This window comes from Pan troglodytes, chromosome 8 (assembly GCF_028858775.2).
Source record: "Pan troglodytes isolate AG18354 chromosome 8, NHGRI_mPanTro3-v2.0_pri, whole genome shotgun sequence".
NCBI lineage: Eukaryota > Metazoa > Chordata > Mammalia > Primates > Hominidae > Pan > Pan troglodytes.
In genome coordinates, this window is record NC_072406.2 from 35,225,324 (window position 1) to 35,238,173 (window position 12,850).

At 38.5% G+C, this 12,850-nt stretch overlaps 1 protein-coding gene across 7 annotated transcripts in view; it reads right to left on the bottom strand.

The window, feature by feature from the left end:
* Window positions 1-9,332, bottom strand: part of EBLN1 (endogenous Bornavirus like nucleoprotein 1) — a 36,706-nt gene extending 27,374 nt beyond the window's left edge. For 3 of the 7 annotated variants that reach the window (XR_010146822.1, XM_063781482.1, XM_063781483.1), the window contains exon 1: window positions 8,966-9,330. The gene's annotated coding sequence lies outside the window, so the exon portion shown is untranslated. Of the gene's footprint in view, window positions 1-8,965 lie in introns of all 7 variants that reach the window. The other 4 variants (XM_054660819.2, XM_054660818.2, XR_010146823.1 and 1 more) reach the window with 3 other exon arrangements.
* Between the last annotated feature and the right edge of the window lie 3,518 nt (window positions 9,333-12,850).

Sequence of the window (12,850 nt, forward strand, 5' to 3'; positions counted from 1 at the left end):
AAAAATACAAAAATTAGCCAGGTGTGGTGGTGCATGCCTGTAATCCCACCTACTCGGGAGGCTGAGGCAGGAGAATCACTTGAACCTGGGAGGCGGAGGTTGCAGTGAGCCGAGATCATGCCACTGCACTCCAGCCTCGGCAACAAACCAAGACTCCATCTCAAAAAAAAAAAAAAAAGAAAAGAAAGCCAGTGCACTTTACAGGTTCCTAATATGAAGCGGACCAAAAAATTGGCACAAGAGTTTATCAAGGGAGACTTTAAGGAATCCCAAGTTGGTCAAAGAAAAGACTAATAAAAATCCAAATCAGTTATTTGTTAAAAAAAAAAACTTTTTAAAGAAAGTTTTTGAGTTTTTAAAGTTCAAAGTACTGCTATTCCTGAAGGTGATTTTATAATAGCATCATTAAGACTAAAGTGATTTTCTAGATTTATTTATTTAACAAACACTTTGTACAACACTTTATGTTAGACACTGTTGAAAGTCATTTTCAAATATTTACTCATTTAAATTTCATAACAACCTGTGAGGTAGGTTTCAGTATTATTATCCCTCTTTTACAGGTAAGGAAATTTAGAAGTTATGTAACTTACTCATGATCACACAGCTAGTGACAGAGCAAGGAATCAAACCCAGGCATCCTTCTCTAGACTTCTCTCTAAACCACTGGGCCATACTCTATTTTTTTAAATTATAGAATAACTCTTATGTACTATATGGTTAAATATTTTAAAACAATTTTGAAACGTTAAAAATCTTCCATTCATTTCAAATGTGTTAATTTTGACATAATTTCAGGCTTAAAAGTTGAAAGAATAGTACAAAGAATTCAACCAAATTCCCTAAATATTGTCGTTACTCTTTTGTCTTTCTTTCTCAATATGTACGACTTTTTTTTTCTGATCTGTTCTGATCTTTTTAATGAACTGTTGGATTTGGTTAGCTAATATTTTGTTGAGGATTTTTGCATCTATGTTCATCAGGGAGATTGGCCTGTACTTTCCTTTATTTGTGTCTGTCCTTTTCTGGTTTTGGTATCAGGTAATGCTGTTCTCACAAAATGAGTTTGGAAGAATTCCAACCTTCTCAATTTTTTGGAACAGTTTGAAAAGATTGGTATTAGTTTCTTTTTTTTTTTTTTTTCAGGAGTTTCGCTCTGTTTCCCAGGCTGGAGTGCAACGGCATGATCTCAGCTCATTGCAACCTCCACCTCCCAGGTTCAAGCGATTCTCCTGCCTCAGCCTCTAGAGTAGCTGGGATTAAAGGCACCCACCACCATGCCCAGCTAAGTTTTTGTATTTTTAGTAGAGACAGGGTTTCACCATGTTGGTCAGGCTGGTCTAGAACTCCTGACCTCAAGTGATCCGCCGGCCTCAGCCTCCCAAAATGCTGGGATTACGGGCGTGAGCCACCGTGCCTGGCATAGTATTGGTTTCTTAAGTATTTGGTAAAATTCAGCAGTGAAGGCATCAGGTCCTGGAATTTGAGGGAGACTTTTTGATAAGAGGCTTTTTATTACTGATTCAATCTTGTTACCTGCTGGTCTAGTAATGAGACCAACCTGCTATTGGATCTTCATGATTCAATCTTGGTAGATTCAATGATTCAATCATGATTCTTCAAATGTATTCATGAAGAAATAAGAATGTTTAGATCTATTGGTCCATTCAGATTTTCTGTTTCTTCCTGATTCAGTCTTGGTAGGTTGTATGTGTCCAGGAATTTATCCATTTCTTTTAGATCTTCCCATTTTTGGTTTATAGTTGTTCATAAGTCTCATGATCCTTTTGTATTTCTGTGGTATCAGTTGTAATATCTCCTTTTTCATCTCTGATTTTATTTATTTGAGTCTCCTCTTTTTTTTCTTAGTCTAGATAAAGGTTTGTCGATTTTGTTTATCTTTTCAAAAAACAACTCCTTATTTCAATGATCCTTTGTATTGTGATTTTTAGTCTCTATCTTGTTTATTTCTGATCTAATCTTTGTTACCTTTTTCCTTCTACTAATTTTATGTTGAGTTTGTTCTTGTTTTTCTAATTCCTTGAAAGGCAAGGTTAGATTGTTTGAGATCTTTCAGTTTTTTTGATGAAGGTGTTTATGTTATAAATATACTCAGAACTGCTTTTGCTGTATTCTATAGGCTCTGGTATATTGTGATTCCATTTTCATTTGTCTCAAGAAATGTTTTAATTTCTTTTTTAATTTCTTCATTGACTCATTGGTTATTCAGGAGCACGTTGTTTAATTTTAATGTATTTGTAGAGTTTTCAAAGTGCTTCCTGTTATTGACTTCTAATTTTATGTCATTGTAGTCAGAAGAGATACTTGATATAATTTCAATTCTTTGAAATTTGTTCAGACTTGTTTTATGGACAAACATATGAACTATCCTGGAGAAAGCTCCATGTGTTGATGAAAAGAATGTGTATTCTGCAGCTGTCGGGTGACATGTTCTACAGATGTCTGTTAGGTTCATTTGGTCTTTGGTGCAATTCAAGCCTGATGTCTCTTTGTTGATTGTTTTTGTCTGATAATCTGTCCATCACTGAAAGTTGGGTGTTGAAATCCCCTACTATTATTGTATTGCAATCTATCTCTCCCTTTAAGTCTAATAGTATTTGCTTTATATATTTGGGTGCTTTTTTCATGATCTGTTTGAAAGTAAATTGCAGACATGATATCCTCTAAATACGTCAGTGTGTTTTCTAAATTAATGTATTATTTTACATAACCACAGTACAATGATCAAAGTAAGGACTTTTTTTTTGGTGGTGGGGATGAAGTTTTGCTTTGTCACCCAAGCTGGAGTGCAATGGCATGATCTTGGCTTACTGCAACCTCTGCCTCCCGGGCTCAAGCAATTCTCCTGTCTCAGCCTCCCAAGTAGCTGGGATTCCAGGTGTGTGCCACCATGCCTAGCTAATGTTTTTGTGTTTTTAGTAGAGATGGGGTTGGTCTTGAACTCCTGACCTCAAGTGATCCACCTGCCTTGGCCTCCCAAAGTGCTGGTATTATAGGCCTGAGCCACTGTGCCTGGCCTAAAGTTAAGATCTTGACATGGATACAGCATTATTAGAACTAGGTCCCAGTCCCAAGTACAGACCTTCAGATTTCACTAGTTTTTCCCATGAGTTCCTTTGTTAAAAAAAAAAAAAAAAAAAAAATCCAGGACCATTATTTGCATTTAGTTGTCATGTCCTTCACTCTTCTTTAATCTATAACAATTCCTGGGTCTCTCTTTCTTTCTGTATCTCTCTTACTTACTATCATGATGTTGACATTTCTGAGGAGTACAGGCCAGTTGTTTTGTAGAATGTCCCTAAACGTCAGGTTGTCTGGTGTTTCCTCATGATTAAATTCAGGTTAGGCACCTTTGCTACCTCTATTGAACACATTTAGCGAACTGGATATTGCAATGTCAATCTGAAACAATGGCAAAATGAAAAAGGAGGCTACAACAACCACAAAGAGGTGTGTGATGCTAATCATGAGTTTGACAGAAGCAGAACTTCTCAGTATTCCTCAACTTCATACAATAAGAATAGTCCCAATTATAACAGTCAAATTAGTAATATTCTTGAAATAATAATTAAATTTTTTATTTTAAAATTCCGAACTGTATCTCTTTCTCTCTCTCTCATATTCCAGGTACATATTCACCAGATATTTCTTATCTGCCATTTCATCTCCTGAGAAATACGCATCAGAAAGGAGAACAACTATTGTATAAAATTGGTTCTTATTCTTTGGTGAGATGGAGCCCTCGATGAATGGTCATTGAGTTTTGTGGTTTGAAAACCAACTCCTTTTACATTTGGTTATGAAAACCCGAGTTTTTCATACCTGTTAACCTCTTGGTAAGCTGATAAACCTGTATTTCTGAAACTGCAAAACTGAGACTCACGGGAAGCCACTGGGGTATATCAAGCTTTACAAGTGTTCCTCCTCTTATCCTGGGTTGCCTTTCACAAAACAGTTCCTAAGCATGACCAATAAGACATAGGAAGCAGAGAATTTTCATAAATTTAGCACTGTCTAAATAATCAGAAAGATCAAAAATCCTTTCAGAGTTGACAGAGGGTTCCTGTATAATTCAGCAAGTGACCTCAATAGAAACATTGTGCCACAGGCTTCCCTTTGGCAAAACCAGAAAAGAATTTGTGATTGTTTACTTAGAGAAAAAATATTTTCTTATGAGCTAAAGAGCCAAATACAACCGTCTATGGCATTTCCAAGAGAACCACTTTTCGCCTTCATGAGAGCTTCATCATGCTACCATATCTCCTTATCTAGAGAATATTTTAAAGACATTTTTAAAATTAAGAGTGTCAGTAACCAAAACACAAAGACTATAAATTGAATTAAGAGATGCCATGGTCCTACAGTCAAGAGATTTTTCATTATGGGAATCCTTGCATTTAAAGTAGAGGAATTTTAAATCCTTTGTCTAAGTCTACAGGATATAATAAATACATATTTTTTCTAAAATTAATAATTCGAAGGGTTTTGCATGAAATTGAAGACTAACTTTTAAATTAAACTAGTATTATGCATTCTAATAATTGAATGCTTCAATTCATAATTGACTTTTTAAGCTATTTCATAGAATACAGTGAGAAAGAGATTGCCAAAGCCCACATCATCAACATAAGTAGGATTCTATAAACGAGACCTGCAGATGAGTATTTAAATTTAGGTTTATGCATACAATTTAGTTATTTTAGATGGGGTTGATGCAGAGATTTTTTTTTCCAACGAGAGATGAAAGAAAACCCAGAACTGAATTGCCCACAAGTCTTTTGAGTTATGAAGTAATTTGAGAATAGAAATTTCTTCTATGTAATTCACCTTTTCATTCTGGGATTATAGTTGTGATACTAGAATAAGCATGAGCATATTGTTCAATGGAGTAGAATTGGGAGTCCCTACATCTATGGCCAATGTATTTCAACAAGGGCACTAAGACAATTTAAGAGGAAAAGAGGAGTCTTTTCAACAAATGGTGCTGGGACAACTACATGTACACATGCAAAGAATGAAATTGGATCCCTAACTCACAGCATATACAAAAATTAACTCAAAATGGATCAAAAACCCAAATGTAAAACCTAAAGCCATAAAACTCTTAGAAAAAATACAGACCTTAATTTTTGTGATCTTGGATTGGGTAATGGATTCTTAGATATGACAACAAAAACACAACCAACAAAAGAAAAAATAAAGTGGACATGGACATCACCAAAATTAAAAACTTTTATGCTTCAAAATATACTAACAAGAAAGTGAAAATACAAACCACAGAATTGAAGAAAATATTTGCCTATCATATATCTGATATGGTTCTAACATCCAGAATGTATAAAGAATTCTTAAAATGCAACAATAAAAAGAAAAATAATCAGTTTTTAAGTGGGAAAAGGATTTGTAGACATTCCTCTAAAGAAGATATACAAATGGCAAATAAACACATGGAAAAAATGCTCAATATCATTAGTCATTAGGGAAATGTAAATCAAATCACAATGAGGTGTCCCTTCATATCAATGAGGATGGCAACAATAAAAAAGATGGACAATAACTAGTGTTGGCCAGGACATGGATAAATTGGAACTCTTATACAGTGCTGGTGGGAATACAGAGTGATGCAGCCACTCAGAAAAGCAACTGGTAGCTCCTCAAGATGTCAAACATTGAGTCATCATATGGCCACACAAAAAAGTTTCTGTAATGTCCATGCAGGACATACAGTACTGTCCATAGCAGCATAATTCATAATAGCAAAAAAATGGAAACAATGCAAATGTCCATCAATTGATGAATAAACAAAATCTGATACATCCAATTAATGGAATATTATTTAGCCATAAAAAGGAACAAAGTATTGATACATGGTGTAAGATGGATGAATCTTGAAAACATTATGCTAACTTTTTTTATGGTTAAACATTATGCTTAAGAGAAAGCAGCCAGACACAAAAGGGCATATATTATATGATGCCACTCGTATGAAATGTACAGTATAGTAAATATATAGAGATAGAAAGCAGTAGCCAGAAACTGGGGTAATGGGGAATGGGGAATGAGGGCATGAGGGTGTTTTTTAGGGTGATGAAAACATGCTGGAATTAGTGATGATGGTTACATGAGTCTGTAAATACACTGACTTGTACACTTTAAATCGATAAATTTTATGGTATGTGAATTACATCTTAATAACCATAAATACATTTTAAAATAAAGCATTACTAGCATAGAAACAAAGACACAGAGAATTAGCTGAATTTCCCAAAGTTAGCAGCAGAACCTGCATTCTGATTTGCAAATCCATGTATTTTAATCTATTCTTCACTGTGATTAGCTGCACCTAACCCAATTCCCATAGTGAAACTCTCATCTGGTTTCCGGTTAATTACTGAGGTTTTAGACCCAGCATAGTAGCTCATGACTGTAATCCCAGCACTTTGGGAGGCCAAGGCAGACGGATCACTTGAGGCTAGAAGTTCAAGACCAGCCTGGGCAACATAGCAGGACTCCATCTCTACAAAAAAATTAAAAATTAGCTGGGCAGGCTGGGCATGGTGGCTCATGCCTATACTCCAAGCACTTTGGAAGGCCTAGGTGGGCAGATTGCTTGAATCCAGGAGTTCGAGACTAGCCTGGGCAACATGGTGAAATCCCATCTCTACTAAAAAATGCAAAAATTAGCCACATATGGTGGCAAGTGCATGTAGCCTCAGCTACTCGAGGGGGCTGAGGTGAGAGGATCACTTGAGCCTGGGAGATCAAGGCTGCAGTGACCGAAGACCATGCCACTGCACTCCAGTCTGGGCAACAGAAGGAGATCCTATCTCAAAAAAAAAAAAAATTAGTTGGCTATGATGGACTGCACTTGTAGTCCCAGCTGCTCAGGAAGCTGAGGCAGGAGGATCCCTTGAGCCCAGGGGTTAGAGGCTGCAGCAGAGAGCCATGATTACATCAGTGCACTCTAGCCTGGGTGACACAGCAAGACCCTGTCTCTAAAAAAAAAGAAAAAGAAAAAAAAAAGAAATTGAAATTGTATGTCAAATCTATTGGAAAGTATTTCCCTGCTTACTCACTGTGTAAACCTCAGTTTACTTGAGATCCAAATTTACTCCTACATCATCAGTTTACTTAGGATCAACTTTTAAGTGAATTAGTAGACATTTACTGAGTACCTCCATGTGCCCAGTACTATGGCCATTGTTCAAAATGCTGAACTCAAGCTCAGTAAGTCAGGAAACTAGAAATACAGGTTGAGAAATCACTGGTCTACAGGTGATAGTTAAATTGGATGAAATTGCTCAGGAAGAACACGCAGAGGGAGGAGAGGAGCTAGGCTGGAAGCCAGCGCACCTGGACGTTTCGAAGCATCAGAAACCACCTACCAGTGACAGGTGCTGATAGGAAGTGATTAGTGAATGAGAGAGGTGAGAGAAAGTTATCCCACCTTATATTAAGCCTTACACCTTATCACAGTGCATTGGTTTTGTTTGTTTGACATGGCTGTCTCCCTTGTTAATCCCTGAGATCCTCAGGGTTCTGACTTGCTCTATTGCAAAAAAGGTATTTAGATAAGTCACCAGGGCCCTCCAAATTGTAAGATTCCATAGATTTTCTCCACTCCTTATTTAATCACTGCATTGCGTTTGATACTGTTAACCAGTACATATCTCATTGTTTGTTACAATGTGGGCATAAAAATGGTGCTCCTCTCTTGGAAGCCCAGAAAGAACAGCTGCTTTGAACATAAGGCTGAACTGGCATGGCACAGAATCCTCACACTGTGTGCTACTGCCTCTCCCCTACCCCCTTCTCCTCCCCGCAGTCCCCCACACCTTGCCCTCCACTGTCTCCCCTGCAGAACCAATTCCTTGCATAGCTCTTTGTGATGCTGCCTCTCTGAGGCTCTATCCAGGGGGTGCCACCACAAACGAAAAAGAAAGACCCAGGGTCTCTATTGAACAGAACAACAGTAGGGGAAGAGTCTTGGCTCCACCCAAAACATATCACTTTACACAAGCTTCATGATACCTGTCCTGGCTCTGTCTCCTAGGCAGGACCCTGCCCTTTCTTGGCTCTCTAAACATGATGTACTCATTATAATATTTTTTATAAGGAATCCAGACCAATCATGGTGGCTCATGCCTGTAATCCCAGTGCTCTGGAAGGCTGAGGCAGGAGGATTGCTTGAGGCCAGGAGCTCAAGATCAGCCTGGGCAACATAGTGAGACCCCATCTCTACAAAAATTAAAATTAAAAGAAAATTGACCATCACATATGGGCATGCTTCTTTCTATTCTACACTCATCCTGAGCCATTTCGTCTACTCTTATGTTGTCAGCCCTAATCTATATATTCATAATTAACTTATATTTTTCAGATCTGCTCCTGAGCTCCAATGCCCTATATCCATCTCATCCTTGCACGTCTCAAATTCAGCATGCCAAAAAATGTTATTCTTTCTCCCAAAGATATGTTTTTTCAACATGTCTGCTATCATATACCCTTTAACCCAAGCCGACAGTCTAGGAATCAACCTATCTCTTTCTTTCTCTCCAAAAACCAATTGATAAGGAAATCCTCCTCTCCATTCTACCTCCATAACATATTTTAGATCCAGCAGCATGCTCATTAGTATGTCTCATTTTATATCCCCATCACTTCTCTCCTAAATGACTACCACTAACTTATGGTCTCCTTACCTCCCACCATGCCTTTACTCCAATCTACAGAAAGATGGCGCTTTCTCAAATACAAAATCAAATATTTAATTCACCAGATGAAAAATCTTTAGCGACCTATACCATGGTTATCAGGTCACCCTGGGACACCACAGGGAACAAACTCACAAGGTTGCTGTGGGATATTTTAAATGTTTGAGAGAAATACAGCCCCACCTATCAAACACCACACAAACGACCACTAATATGTTGTTTAGACTTACCTACTTAACGAATGGAATTGTGAAGTATGTCTTCTGGCTGAGGGCACCATGAACAAATTACGAAGATGCTACAGATGCAGTGAGCTGGAAAGTTTGGGAACCTATGACCTACCAAACATCTTCAAGCCTCCTACGTTGGCATGGACTCATCTTTACCTACCGCTCCAGCCTTGTTTTGATCCTTACTGTGCCTTTCTTTTCCCCCCAGTCCTACACTACAGCCAAGCAGACAGGCTTGGATCTCCCCAAATACGTCCTTCTTGCCATCCTGATTGGTTAGGCCCTGAAACCTAAGAGAGTAGGGACCTGGAGCTCCCGGAGTCTAGGTGTGAGACCAGGTGCCCTTCATGGAACACAGATGAAGTAGATAAACCAGGAAGGGCATTCCAGAATTCTCATGCCTGATGGATTCTGTTTGAGTCGGATTCTACATGGATTCTACATGAGTTGGATTCTAATCTGAAGTTTGAAAAAAAAAAAAAAAAAGGTTGAACATTCCTGGGAATTCCATGCATATTTGTCAGGCCAAGGGAAGGGTGGAGGCCAGCTCCGTCATCCCTACCCTGCTTGTGATTTTCTACAGAGGTCTGTATTATTCCAGGGGAGGAGGCAAAGAGACAACCAACCAGGAAAGTGAGATTGCTTTTATTAATGGCTGTATCACCCCTGTCCTTCCCTGAAAAGAGACATCACACCTGAGATCCAGAAATGGCTGCTCCTTTCTTTGTACCCCATTTTATCTCATTCATCATTCTAAGCCCGGCATGGTGGCTCATGCCTGTAATCCCAGCACTTTGGGAAGTCAATGTGGGAAGGCCACTTGAGCTCAGGAATTCAAGACAAGCCTGGCCAACTTAGCAAGACCCCATTTCTACAAAAGATAAAATAATTAGCCTGCATAGTTCCAACTACTCAGGAGGCTGAGGCAGGAGGATTGCTTGAGCCAGGGAGCCCGAGGTTATAGTGAGCTATAATCGTGCCACTGCACTCCAGGCTGGGTGACAGAGTAAGACCCTGTCAAAAAAAAAACAAACCCACAAAACATATTATTTATTTATTTTGAGACAAAGTTTTGCTCTTGTTGCCCAGGCTGCAGTGCAATGGCGTGATCTCAGCTCACTGCAATCTCTGCCTCCTGGGTTCAAGCAATTCTCCTGCCTCAGCCTCCCAGTCACTGGGATTACAGGTGCCTGCCACCACGCCCAGCTAATTTTTGTTATTTTTTAGTAGAGACGGGGTTTCACCATGTTGGCCAGGCTAGTCTCAAACTCCTGACCTCAGGTGATCCACCCGCCTCAGCCTCCCAAAGTGCTGAGATTACAGGCATGAGCCACCACACCCGGCCCATGAAACGTAATTTTATCACAGTATCTATAACATTCTTTTGCACTTATTTATTCACCTGTCTGCCCCACTAGGCTATAAACTTGTGAAGGTTCAGGACCATGCATGACTCATTTTTTCATTCTCTTTGCCCAGCAGAGTGACTAATACACAGTAAGTGATGAGTGGGTATTTGATGAATACATAAATTTCAAAAAGGGTGTGGCTAAGCCCCACAAAAAGTTCAAGTAAGTTAGAAAATAAACACTGTCCATTGGATGAAAAAGTTCAGAAGTCACTGATGACATTACTCAAAGATATTTTAAGGGAGTGATGGCTTTCAGGGAGATGTAGCTGACAGTGTTTACTGCCTACCCAAAAACCATTCCTCTGTTTCTTCTTTGCTTAACTGAATTCCAGTTTGATTTAGGCATTGAGCAAATTCCCTTTGATGTGGAAATGTGGGCCTGTACCCCAGATAAAGGGTGATAATATGTCCCAGTTCTGGCTAATATGATGTAAGAGGAAATCCTTTGGTGGGGCATTTTGGAAAATATTATACTTCCTTGACGTGAGTAAGACTCACCAAGAACAAATTTTCTGCTGCCTTCCCACCCAGCAGTCAGTGTGGTTTTTGTACTTACGGCAGCCATTTTGCAACTATGATATGAAGGTCAACTGAATCACAGAGCTGATATCACTGAACCCCCAAGAAAACACTAGCAACTCTTTATCTACAGACTTCTTGTCACATAAGAAAAATAAGCCTCTGTGTTAGCTGGGTTGTCTGTTACATTCTAACTGATATAAGAAGAGAGAAAAGAGAGACAAACGAGAGACCACTGTTCTTAGTGAATATATTACAACTAGTACAGTTTGGTGGCTGCAGGATACAGAGTTTGTTTGGTAATTTTGGAAAGAGGCTGGAAATGGAAAAGCAATGGGTTACAGGGGCTTCTAATGCCAATGAAGAGAAAGGCTTTAATTTTGTTGGCAATAGGGGGCTATAGAGGTTTTGGGGTAATGTTTTGGAACTTTAAGAAGAGTGCTTTGGCAGAAATCAGCAGGGTCTATATGTGCCCAAAGAGTGATGCCTCAGAAGCAATGCATTTGGCATAATCATATTGGTATTGTCCACCACGAGAATCACTTGGTATACAAACCTGGCTCACTCAGTTCACACTGAATAAGCAAAACAATAACCACTTGGCTTCATGATGCTTTTCGACCTAAAATAAACACAAGGTAACAAAGCAAATGAAATGTTACATCTTTCCAGTGCTCCATATGAATAATCCCTGTGGAAGTTATAAGTAAACAAAACTTCTGTTCATAAAAAGTATCAATGACAGATATAAATACTGTATAAACTCCTGCCATATAAAAGGAGAAAATGAGATCTCATATATCCTTCCACAATACCAATTCCTGACACTTAGCACAACAAATTAGACACACTTAATAATTATTACACACTAGGCCTGAGATTATTCAATAGTTTTTAAACCGTGTTTCTATAATGGTGTGGAGGTTTTTGTTTGCTCACTTTTTAAAAACATTTTTCACGATTTCATTATAGGAGAATAAATGCTCTTATACATAGTCATAGTTTCAAATATGTTTCTGTTCTTCTCATTTAAATCTACTCAGAAAACAAGCTTACAACAGAAGCCAAACTAGGAAAATCTCTGCTGTGAGTATCATATAATATTCAAACACTGCCCAGGAAAAACACTGGGGAATGGTGTTTTCTTTGCCATCAAAGAAAAGCACGTGAACACCATCTTACAAGATTATTATTGACTAAGGAAAAGAAATGTGTCATTTGTTCATTCTTTAGACTAGGAATTGATGTTAGAGATTTTTAAATAAATTATAACAAGCTTTTAACAATCTACAAAGAACAAAAAGTGTTAATGTCTTCCCATAGTTGCCTCTGATCTTTTTATAAAGAATTGCTGTGGGCTGGGCGCAGTGGCTCATGCCTGTAATCCCAGCATTTTGGGAGGCCGAGGTGGGCGGATCAACTGAGGTCAGGAGTTTGAGACCAGCTTGGCCAAAATGGTGAAAATCCGTCTCTACTAAAAAACACAAAAATTAGACGGGCATGGTGGCAGGCGCCTTAACTGGCTACTTGGGAGGCAGAGGCAGGAGAATCATTTGAACCCGAGAGGCGGAGGTTGCAGTGAGCCGAGATCAAGTCATTGTACTCAAGCCTGGGGGACAAAAGCAAGACTCTGTCTCAAAAAAAAAAAAAAAAAAAAAGAGTTGTTGCCCCCTGGGCAGGAAGTTGTTGCCCTCTTCCTATTCCCCCTCCTTCCTTCTTTCTTTCTATCCCAAAGGAAATTACATTTTTTGAAGTTGATATGTATTCATCCTATTGATAGTACTATACTTTCACTTCATATGTATATATCCTGGCCCACATCTTTTATTTATGAAATTCATTATACATAAATTAGTAAATTCTTTCTATATAACTTATTTATACATTTTGAATATGAATCCTTCACCAAGTACATGCCTTGAAAATATCTTCTCAGTTTATCTTGTAACATTTTA